The 12,448-nt window shown below is 43.3% G+C and overlaps 2 pseudogenes; both read left to right on the forward strand.

Annotated features, from left to right (window-relative positions):
* Positions 1-2,396: 2,396 nt before the first annotated feature.
* LOC119526631 lies at positions 2,397-3,010 on the forward strand (annotated as a pseudogene).
* A 5,118-nt stretch (positions 3,011-8,128) lies between these two features.
* Positions 8,129-8,456, forward strand: LOC119528281 (annotated as a pseudogene).
* Positions 8,457-12,448: the final 3,992 nt, after the last annotated feature.

The raw sequence follows: 12,448 nt of genomic DNA on the forward strand, positions 1-12,448 counted from the left end.
TGCTTTCTTCCTCTAATAAATCTTAAACTTTATGCTTAAACTTTGACTTGCTGCATTGTGTGGAATCTTGAACGGCTGTGAACCTAACAGCAAATTTCAAAGAATATTATAGGTTACAGTTCCACAGTTTCAGTTATTTCCTTATTGTGAAATATATATACAAAAAGGTACAGCTTTCAAATTACAATTTAACAAGTAGCTATAGAACAAATTTCAAAGGACGCTATATGTTACAGTTCCACCATTTCAGCTCTTTCCTTCTAGCTATTCTAATACCCTAGCAACTAATAAAAAGAAAATTATAAGAAGATTCAGTATTCATAATCCTTTGTTAAATTCCATCTTGTCTGTTGCTACCCCTTACTCTAGTTTAATCACTTTCCCAATCTTCTGGGATTTCTAGGCAGTGACCACCCTAATCTGTTCATGTTGAAAAGGGGTGTTGATATTATGGGAAAAGGGGACCCATCTAGTTGATGTTCTTGGAGAGGCTATTGCCTCTGTGTTTTGGGACTTAGCTGGCATAGGAGTTCTTTGAAGAATTTAAGTTTCTAAAGAATGAACTTAGTGAGTGAAACCTTTATAGAGTCTCAGATAGGGATCTGGGTATTCTTTAAGGTTTTCAGGACTACTGTTGACTTGGACTTATCGTACTGTGGCCATGTGGCATATCTAGGTGAAGCTTGCATAGGAGTAACCTCCAGGACAGACTCTTGACTCCATTTGAATTCTCTTAGCCACTGAAACCTTATTTTGTTTCTTTTCTTTTCCCCCTTTTTGTCAAAAAGACATTCTCAATCCTTTGATGCCAGGGTCAGGCTCATTCCTGGAATCCATGTCCCACGTTGCCAGGAAGATTTATTCATCTGGGGGTCCTGTCCCCCATCAGGGGGAGGGTGATGAATTTATTTGCAGAATTAAGCTTAGAGGAAGGAAGTCCTCATTTGAACAACAAAAGAGGTTTTCTGGAGGTGACTTCTAGGCATAATAATAGGTGGGCTTAACCTCCCCTTTACAACCATAAATTTCACCTGAGCAAGCCTCAAGATTGAGGGCTTGACTTATACGGTTCCTAAGCTCACATAGCATATGTTCTGTCCACGATAATCCATCCACATCTCACATTATCATCGCTTAGTCGTACAATCCTCATCACTATCCATTTTAAACAATTCTCATGACCGAAAACATCTTGTAGCTTTTGTCAGCCCTTAATTATTTGTCCCTAGTATTTGTGTAGTACTAGTATGGCATTCCTGTTAATTATAGTCCCTAGTATGCAGTATGTAGATTTTTCCCATATACTCTTCTGTTGTCAACTCTCTGTGCTAGTGTCATGCCTTAGCAGTATATCGTGCAAGCTCTATCTATATTGGCGGTGCTGATCTGTGGGAAACATGCCTTTAAACAACCCCTTTCAATCCTATTCACCTTCAGTACGACTCTGATACTTATAATCCCATTAACAAACAATCATCACCCCTATCCATTACCATACCTTTGGATTCACTATCATTAACATATCTGAACACATTAGCTTATCATTCCCCCTCACTAGCTATTGTCTATCATTAGGTCCTCTCTATTCTATAAGACATTGATTTTACATTGTTCAGAGAGTTCATAAAAGTGGTAATATACATTATCTCTCCTTTTGTGTTTGACTATTTTCACTCAGCATTGTATCTTCAAGATTCATCCATGTGGACATATGTTTCAGAACCTTGTTCCTTCTTACTGCTGCATAATATTCCATCATATGTACATACAACATTTTGTTCATCCACTCATCTGCTGAAGGATACTTGTATTGCCTCCATCTCTTGGCAATTATGAACAATGCTATTATGAACTTCAGTGTACAAATGTTTGTTCATGTCATTGCTTTCAGGTCTTCTGGGTGTATACTAAGAAGTGAAATTGCTGGACCATAGGGTAATTTGATATCATCTGACCATTCAAATACCATTTGCAAGCTAAAACAGTTCACAAAGAGGGCACTGTCTGCAGGAACCACCATCAGGTGGCTCTGTCCAAAATGTATCTAGTTTCAGATATGGCTCAACCCAAGGATTCAAACAATGCCATGAGAAATATGTTTCTCCCCTTCTCTCTCCTTTCCTTTGTACTAGCTTTTTTTCAGGCAGGTTCTCCCTAAATGGGAGAAGTGCCTTTATTTATAGTCCTACCTTCCTCAGGGTAGAGCAGAAAGAGGAGAGAGGAATGAGGTTACAGATGCTGACTGCAGCTCCAAGGGTGGGAGGTGATGCAGGCCTAGCCAATTAGCTACAGAGGTGAGAATTTGGGAAATTAAATGAGATAAATGTATGTAAATGCCTGGCACATAATTGGTGCTCCATAAGTAATAGCTTTTACAATTAAATTGAGTTTGCACCATGGTGTAGCTGGGGCACCCTGGCGCCGGCGGTGGGTACAACCCGGGAGGGTATGGAGGAGCTCCTGGAGGGCCTGCATTTCCCAGACACACTCAGGATCCACCGTATGGTTACTCTGAGGCTTAGCTGGACAGATTGGGCAAATAGATGCAGATGAATTACAGAGATGTCTGACAAAGTCGGACGTTGCTGAGGACACAAACCTTTTAACCTGGAGACTTGTCAGCTTATGGTTTTAACGCTGGATAGAGACAATGGGTTTCAAAGAATTTAAAGAACTCTGGGCTGTACTGAATGGCTGGAGACAACACTTCATCAATTTTGACAGGAAGAGAAGTGGAACAGTGGATCCTCAAGAATTGCAGAAGGCTCTGACAACAGTGGGATTTAGGTTGAGTCCCCAGGCTGGGAATTCAATTGCTAAATGGCACAGCATCAATGGAAAGATCACCTTCCATGGCTACTTCACCTGCTACGTCCAACTGAGGGCACTCACAGACAGCTTTGAAAGACGGGATACTGCTCAGCAAGATGTTGTGGAATTCCCATGTAACGTTTTCATTCAGTGTGTCATGAGTGTTCAAATCGAGAGCAAGCTGTATGAACATAATTGACCTTCTGCCTTGGGGTTCTCCATTGCTCCTCCTCTTTGCCTTCAGTAATGTGTGTAAACTTAACATCACCACCTTCCCTTACCTGCTTGTTGTAAAGGTTTATTGCTTTAGGTGCAACTGAAGTTTTGATGATAAATTATTTGGAATTTTAATAATGTAAGATGAGGTTTATTACACCAGTTAGAACTTACACGAGCTATTGCTAATCATACCTTAATTTCTGGCTAAACCACTTTTATATAAAGTATGCAAAATGTTTAAGGCACATTATATATTTTTCATTGTAAAGATACTAAAAACTTTTAATCAGATCTCAGCTTTGTCTTTCTTAGAGGGGCTTTTATAAATGGTATTGAAGGTTTTAAATCAGGAGTATTCTTATGTAAATGACTTAGACCCACTTGGATGCGAAACGAACATGGTATAATCCATGTCAGCATTCACCTTAGTGGAAACCTAGCAAGGCTATAAGGCTGACAGATATTTTCATGGCCATGTGACTGGACAGACAACTTGAGTGATTATTTTCTGCCTCTTTAAACCGTATTGAATAATTTGAGTGGCAAATACTATTACCAAGTTCCTCTTTGTCATTGTCCATGTAGACCTTTGTTAACTATACATGAACATCTTTGCATATTATGAGCTTAACTGTGTAAAAAAAAATGAAAGACTAAAAGAATATACAAAAATATTTATTAGGTATTGTTATTTTAGCTAATAGGATTCTAGATGACTTTAATTTAAACATTTCAGGATTTTCCAAGTTTTCTATAATGTGTATGCTTTCCCTTTAAAATCAGATGATGATTTTTAAAATATTAATACATCCATTTTGTATATGTCAGGTGCTCACACTTACATTAAAAAATATACACAGCGAAAGAAAAAATTAAATTAAGGAGGAGGAGAGGGGAAGAGTAGAAGAAGGATAATGACAGAAAGAAGGAGAAAGGATCGGGGGGGAAGAAGAGAAGAAAGCAGTGGCATGGGGAGAAGTTGGTTCCCTTCCCTTTCTCCAGCCAGTAGCGTACATCACATCCATGTGACATAAACTGATCAGAGAAAGGGGGTAAAAAAGGACAGGAGCATGCTGCTAGGAGAGGAGGGCAGTTTCGTCTAGGCAGGACAATCTAGATTTGAGGCAGGTTTGTTTGTCGTGAAGCTCTCAGAGTAAGTTGACTAATATCCTAAATTGTAAAAATGAAGCATTTAACAAAATCTTAAATGAAGGCTGCTTAGTTACCACTACACTAACCTCCCAGCACAAGCCCTCTTGGGGAATCTGAGAGCAGCCTACAGTCAGCTGTGGAACTACTGGTTGCTCATCATTCATTCCCCAGGCCTAGTGCCCCAGGGAAAGACATCAATCATTTAAACCTCCTTGGTTCCAATAGGACCAAGGAGTCCACCAGCAAAGCTCAGGGGATCCCTCCTCCCACAGGTGGAGAGCACCTGAATATATACATGGAGGCAGCCTTTAGCCCCGGAATGCAGAAAAGCATGCATAAGGGGGACCTGTGGATTTTTTAAGGATCATTTGTCAGCTGAAACTCCACTAGATAAATTCAGCAGGTTCAAGTCTCGAGTCCCTTACAGGAATCAGGAACTCCAAATGCAGGCCTGGCTGGGCCAGTTCTGGCTCGGTGATGTGGCGGCAGCCCTGAACCCCTAGATCTCATTCATTCTCACAGGGTCAGGGCCCCTCAGTTCACTCCAGCCCTTGGCCCTAGCAGGACTTCTCTTGAGCCTTCCCTGACAGATGTATCTCCTTCTGCTCTGTAAAAATGCCTGAGCTGAGAAAAGATGCAGGCCAGCCAATTCTGCAGGCACTTAGAAACATCTGAGGTAGAAGGTCGCTTCGAAATGATCTCGTTTACCTCTTTTCAAAATTGTTTCTTGCCATGGAAACTTTGATGAAAAGCAATCTCATGCAGAAACTCTCACTGCCCCCTTTCCAAGTGGCCCATGGGGTCCATACTGAGCCTTGAAGGTGATGCATCTAACGCATTCATACATGAGCAAGACAGCAACAGGACCAGACAGAACCCAGGGCTTCTGAGCCCCAAAGCAAAAAGGGCTGAGGAATACACTGTTGGTCACACAGCCAAAGTCACTGCTCCCTAAACAAACCCCCATGTTGCTCAGACACTGCACAGAGACTGTAATTTCAAAGAAGATGGGAAATTTCCCTGGCCTACAGGAGGGTGTGTGTCCTGGTTATGGCCTGTGGGAGGTAAGGGGAAGTGTGTGAGGAGAGGGGCTCCTGGGAATGGGTTCATCCTTATTAGAGAGAAGCAAGTGGGGAGAGAGTCCCCGTTCTGGGCCACCCTGCTTCCTCTCTCTGAGTTCAGCTGTGTAGGGTGTGATGTTTGTAGACGCTGCTGCCAACTTTTGACATGAGAGAGCATAGAGAATGGCACTGGCAGCAAGTCAGAGGCCGACATCGCAGAGCCCTGAATCAATATCAGTAACTGCCCACCTCCAGAATTCGTTTTATGCAAGAAAAAATACAGCTCTGTCGTGTGAGCCCCCTTTAGTCACATATGGTTACTTGCTGCTGAAGGCATCCCTAACTGGTTCAAGGGACTTGCCATACATTTGTTTTCACAACCTAAACATTTTTAGCTATGGTGTTGCCTAGTTTAAAAATATTCTACTACATCTGAAGGATGGCATCAAAAAGAAAACAGTCCTGCTTTGGTGTACTCGCTGCGCGCTTGTCTGAGGCAAATCATGTTCTCAGCCTTGAGAAAAGCCAGTTAACGGGAGAGGGAAGTGGAGGTGTTTTATTTTATGAACACGCTTCTTGTTACCCACGTACGAACAAAGCCCCCCTCAGCTGGCTACCAACAACGCACTGGAACAGAAGGAGAAAGACCTCAGGCTGTGCCAAGAGAAACGCTGAGCAGGGAGCAGGCAGGGGACCCATCACGACCCACAGGTTCTGCCGTGGTGGAGGCAGACACTCTGCTCCCCATCCCAGCGTGGGGGGCCGGGGGTTTGTGAGCCCATACTACAAAGGGAATGAGAGAAAACAGCAGGAACCGCCCTACACCAAAGGACGCTCCTTTCGGGAAGGAGGCTGACAGACATGGAAATGTCAGGCTCAGGAAAGGGGAGGACACCGCCCCAGACATACATGCTGGTAGGGCAACGAACTATCCGATTTGCTCAGGCTGAGGGGTTTCCTGGGAGGTATGACTTTCAGTGTTAAAATGGGAACGTTCTAGTCATAGATTCTCTAAAAAGAGTTACATGAATACATGACATACACATGAGATCTAGCTCCTGCCTCCCCAACCCTCCCACCCTTGCCATGGGGAGAATAAACAGTGGAGAAAGCCTGGTCTGTGGTTTGGGGGATTCTGGCTGATTTTCTCTATCACTCTTTGGGGTCTGAGTGAACAAAAGGCAATGAATGAATGGATGAAGCCATTTGGATAATTAGTTATGTTTACAAGACAGATCTGTTGCCAACACAAGTATTTTTCCATTGAATGAGGTGCAAATTCTGTCAATGACAAACACTGATGATCCCACTGCCTTCCAATGCCAGCCCCCATGGGGTGAAGCCATGAGTCAAAACAGTCACTTTCATACACATTTAATGTGTACGTTTGTACCCTGAAGGGGCTTCATGTCCATTTGAAGAGATGATGTGAGCACAGAAGAGACACAGTACAAAGAGGGAGCCAGGGTATGTGCTATGAAGAGCCACAAGGCATTGAAAATGTCCAAGGTCCAGGCTGTGGTTGATATGGGTCGTCTTATTTTATGTTCCCAACAGTCCTGAGATGTGGGTTGCAGGATCTAGGTAATATGCCCAAGGTCATGTCTATCTGACTCCGGAGACCTGTTCTTAGACCCTCACCCTGCTGCCTTTTGTGCTCTGGGTGTGTCCTAACACTGCTTCTCAATAGCTGTGTGCCCTAGCACAGAGAACTCCACTTCTCTAAACCTGTTTCTCATGTGCAAAATGGGTTCAGAAATAGTGACTGTGTTTCCTTCACCCCATGGGGACAGCACTGGAAGGAATGGGCTCATCAGTGTTTCTCACTGATGGAATTTGCACCTTATTCTGGTTGCATGGGAAGTTCCTGGGCAACCGTGAGCTCTCCTTGAATGTCAACAGAGGAGAGGAGTATCCCTGGGCACAGAGCAGAGGCGGCGTGAGCAGGCCAGTGAGGAGGAGTCAGCAGACAGGCGCTGAAGGCTGAGAGGGTCAGCTCAGCAGATGTCAATCCTGGCTGTGCACTGGAGTCACCTGAGGAGTAACACCCCAAACCAGGTAAGTCCAAACATCTGGGCATGGGATCAGTCCTTCTGCAAGTCCCTGGGAGATTCCGACGTGCAGCAGGGTGGAAAGTCACTAGCCTAGCCTTCTGCTGTTAGACGTGTAGACTTTGGAGGATCATTCGCATCTCCTGGGAACTTATTAGAGATGCAGAACCTCAGGCCCCACCCCAGACCCACGAATCAGAATCTGCATTTGAACAAGATCCTCGGGAGGTTCGTGTGCACATTAAGGTCTGCGCATCACTGGGCTAGCCTGTGGGTGATGCGGTTGAGGGAAAGAAGCAAAATGCCAGGCAGGCTTCGAACCTGATTAAAATCCAAAGTGCAAGTTGGAGGGGGAAACGAGGGGCAGCTATTTACTACTATGTTCACAGATAATCTCATCTCCTGGCAAACGCAAAGGGCGAGGGCAGTCTGTGTGTTTAAACTTCAATGAATCTGTGATTGTAGACGCTCAGGAAGTCGGGATTCTGCTGCCGCCCAATGTTTGCTCACCCGCCACTGTATCAGCCAGAGGACTGGCATTATCTGGTGTCAACAGTGCACACCCTGGGCCCCTTCCTGGGATTAGCTGAAAAATATCAGCCTGAGTGAGGCAGACGGTGGAATCGTGGAATCATTACAAGAAAATAATTCCCAGAGGACCTTTCCTCACCCAGAATGAGCAGTTCTCCATCCCTGCTGGGGCAGGCTCCAAGGACAGCAGGAGACAGATTGCTCCCCAGTGGGGCATGGGCTGGCTCTACGTGGATGAAGCGAAAGGCTAAATTATACTGGAAGAGACATTCAGGCTCAGGACGAAGGACTTTTGCTAGAGCCATGGCCCAATTTGTCTGTAACCTTGCAGAGAAGGCTCCAGCACTGGCAAACGCTGCTGTGCCTTACTCAAAGCGAGTAGCCACATTGAGTGGCCACATTTTTGCACTATGCCAAGGCTGAGCTGGTTGCTCCCACCCATGCTGAGATCTCCCCAGCTATTTAGACCCTGAAAGAAAAACAGACAATAAATAGTGCTTGAACCGGTAGCTTCAAAGAGCTCGTGGGTAAGGAAGTTCTGCCAAATGGGTTGGTGACCACTGAGGTGTGCATGTGGTTTTAGATCAGAAAGGCCATAGGTAAACCGGGCACCACTGGCTATGGTCTTTGAAGACCAACCTTTAACATCTGATTGTATTGGGTCTATGATGTGAGTGTTCTTGGACCATGTGTGATCAGGCTGCTAACTGAATAAAGAAGATAATGTGTGAGGAAAAAGAGAGAGAGAGACATTCAGTGCTTTAAGGAATCTTAAGAGCCGCAGATCCCAAACTGGAGTGTCCGTCAGGATTAGTCAGAGGGCTTGTGGAGACACAGATTGGTGGGCCACCCCCAAGCAATCTGCATTTCTAATGAGTTTCCACCTCATGCTGATTCTGCTGGTCCACGGACCAACCTTTGAGAACCACAGCTGGAGAGAGGCTACTGGGGGGCAGTCCTGTCCTTGGATGTGCTCTGTGGTCTTTGATACCAGGCCTCTGGAGAATGGCTGTGATTTCACAAGTGAGAAGCATGTTCTCCTCTCCCCTGAAGAAACTTGATGTTGGCTGGGACAGAGGAGGGGGCAAGGACAAACATTGGCTAAGCCACTGTTCTCGCTGTGCACTTCCACATGCATCATCTCATTTGACCTTTTAACAGTCCTGCAAAGTAAGTCTAAATATAAGTGTGCATTTAAAATCACACGTGTGATATATGCTCACAATAAAAAGAAATTAGAAAATAAGAAAATACAGGTAGGCAAAAAAGATATTATATTGAAGTAAAAATTTCCCTAAATGCCACATTTAGAGACAGGTAAGAGAGCAGTAGCTCTTTTTAAATTAAATATTGTGTAGATACAAATGATACTTATAAAATATATGTAAGGTAAAAAAAGGAACCACCCAGTTCAAGAAATATAAATTGACCTTTGGCCTCACTGTGTCCCCTGTCCCAATCCCAAAGTAACTAATTATCCCAATCCTCCAGTCCCTCAAGGTAATCCCTCAAGGTTATCAAATGTTTACACTCACCTGATTTTTTTAACAGTTTTATCTCATATATTTTTATCCCTAAACATATATATTGTTTACTTTACATGTTCTTAAATTTTATAGACATGGGATCATACCATATGCTTTCTTCTCTGACTTGCTCCATTGAATACTTACGTTCCTGAAATTCAGCCTTGGTGTTACGTACATTTATGCTTCATTTATTTTCACTGCTGTATAGTATTATCTTGTATGAATTTACCATTGTAAGAAAGGGATAAGTTTAGTTTTCACATAGAGACAGCATGGAATAAGGGAAATGGAGGCAAAACCAGTTTAAACAAGCCCCTTGATAAAGAGAAGAATCTGCCAGCCCCTTATATGGAAAAGTAACCATGGTTACTGGAATGTAAAGAAATATGAGGTAAAATCAGAGGCGGGAACTAACAGCAAAAAGAAAAAGTGTTTTTAAACTAAGTGAACTCTCTGGGATAGGCTGATCAGTTCAAAATCTCAATAATGAGCTAGTTGGCTCTCTGGGATTCACTGTACAAATTAAAATCTCAAAAGATGAATTAGTTAGTGTTCTCGGATAGGCTGTAACCTCTGTAGTACCCAGTCAATGGGGAAACAGGGGAGGGACTTGCAAATTAGGAGTAGGAGATTTAAAGATCGCCATTCTCTTCCTCTGGCGCGCCAGCCTTCCACGTGTCTGGCTGGACGCCCTATCTTGCAAGATCGTAAATAAATTCTTTTCTCCTCCAAAACCGAGTGAGCATTTATTCCCTTACAGGTACCGCTTTATTTCCGACACCATGACTTATGTGCCCAATCTACTGTTGATGGACGTTGAGCTGTTTTTAATTTTTACTCTTATAAATGCTGCCACTATGAACATTCTTGTACCTGTCTCCTGGTGCACAGATGCAAGAGTTTCTCCAGCTTGTATACTTTGGAGTGGAACTGCAGGTCACAGGTTATGCATTTCTTCAACTAAACTAAATAATGCCAAGTTTCTGTCCAAGCAGTGGGCCAATTTACACTTCACAGTATTTTTTTAACCTGATAATATATTGCCTACATCTTTCATGCCACTCACTATAAAACACTATTTATAAATTAGTTATAATTTTAATGGCTATGCAAAATTTCATTATAGAAATGTACCATAATCCCATCAATACTGTATTGATGGACACAAGTAATTTCAAAATAGGTAGCCCCTTTTTACTATTTAACAGATGAGGACACTGAAGCTCAGAGAGATGAAATGGCAAGGCCTGTCATGGTCCATAGGTGTTGCTTCATCTGAAGAGCTGGCAACCTCTGTCTCGTTGTGACTCAAGCCATAGGGCTTTCTTGGGAGGGAAAAGAGGTCTAGAACTTCTAGAATCTTAATAAATGATATAAATTAACTTCTGATCATTGTTTTCCATCTTTTGGTAAACTAAATGGGTTCACCATCATTTGTTTACAGGCAGCTAAAGAGCTAATTCTACATCTCGTATTGAAAGCATTAAAGGAAAAGGATAATACAAATATGAAGTCTTAGTATTTTGGGTCATGGACCCCATTGATAATCTAATCAAAAATATGGACAGTCTCCCTGGACAAATGTACAAAAGCACAGATTCATACCTACAACATCAGGCAATCCACAGACTCCTGAATCCCTTCCTTGAATCCATCTCATAGTATCCTAGATAAGACTAATATGGAATTCTGTTGTTTTTGCTTCCTATCATTCATCCACACTTCTCCTGGTAACTCACCTTTATTTCTTTTAGGGTCTACCCACTCACAGCTCAAGGTTGGATCATGTGACCTAGGGCTGAGCTAAACAGTGTATCTCATTCCCCTGGCTATATGGATTGGTTCAGGGGTGAACACATGACCCATTCGGGACCAATAAGATTGAATGAAAATGGAATGTAGATCCTTTGTCTTTCCTATGGAATGAATCAGGAAGACTGTAGCCACACAAACTGGCAGCGGCCAGTCTTGAGACCACGGGGTTGGGGGTGGAGGTAGGGGATAGTCTTGATGAGAATGAATTAAACAGAAAGTAACCAGAGCCAGGAAATGAAGAGAGAAACCAGGTCCTGAAAACAGCATTTGAGCCCTAGAGTTCAACCAGATCTACCCCTTGATGGTTTTGCTAATAAATCCTGCGAGCTCATGCTTAAACCAGTTTGAGTCATTTGGCACAGAAAGCACCCTGATGGATAATCTTTATTAATTTACTGAATGTTTTGATGGTTCTCCATGCAGCTGCCAGTTAAACAAATAATGTCACTATGCAATGCTTTACCGTCTTTATGACGTAATGTTGGCCTTTCAGTTTCAGTAAATCTATCCCTTCCTATAGTTAATGCCCAACTTCCCCCAGATTTCTTTGTAAATAAACCTCTTTTGAAACAAGGTCCCTTTGCTCACACGTACCGTGGAATTGAAAGTTGTCATATCATATCATATTATCTTGAAATAAGTGAATTATATAAATCTGATTATAGCCAGCCTGGCCCAAGGTCCAACTTTTGGGGAACTAGTTAATAATACCAGTATTCTGAAATTTAAAAAAAAAAAAAAATCAATGTTGTAATTGTGATTAAAATGCAATCTTAATTAAGATTATTCTTAGGCCGCAAAGATACACGTCACTTTTTTAGACAGCAAGATGCTGATTTCTGGCATACCAGAGCAGGAAGAGGCTGGTGCCTCTTCTTTCCTCCATCCACTTCCCATCAACTGATTTCTTTATGCCCTTCCCCACCTCCTTCCCTCCTCCATTCTCTTCTCCCACTCCTTCCTACCGAAATGTTCAGGTCCTCATCCCCCCATCCTCTGGCAGTGAGCCCAAAGCCCCAAACATCAACCCCAGAATGCAGAGTGCTATAGCCAAGTGTCTTCTCCCCATCCCCAGATTGGGGAACAGGGACGGGGCCATCAGTGTTCACTCCACCACTCCCCTCTGCAATCCACTTGCTCTCCACTGGGCTCCCACGGCCCTGGGCAACCCCCAGGAGATACTGGAATGACTTGTGAGCTTCAGAGGGCCCAAGTCGTGGTTCTGCTGTATTTGGGGCCCCCAGTTGGAGAGCAAGGACTGCATGTTGAGTAAATGACA

Source organism: Choloepus didactylus, chromosome 1, assembly GCF_015220235.1.
Source record: "Choloepus didactylus isolate mChoDid1 chromosome 1, mChoDid1.pri, whole genome shotgun sequence".
NCBI lineage: Eukaryota > Metazoa > Chordata > Mammalia > Pilosa > Megalonychidae > Choloepus > Choloepus didactylus.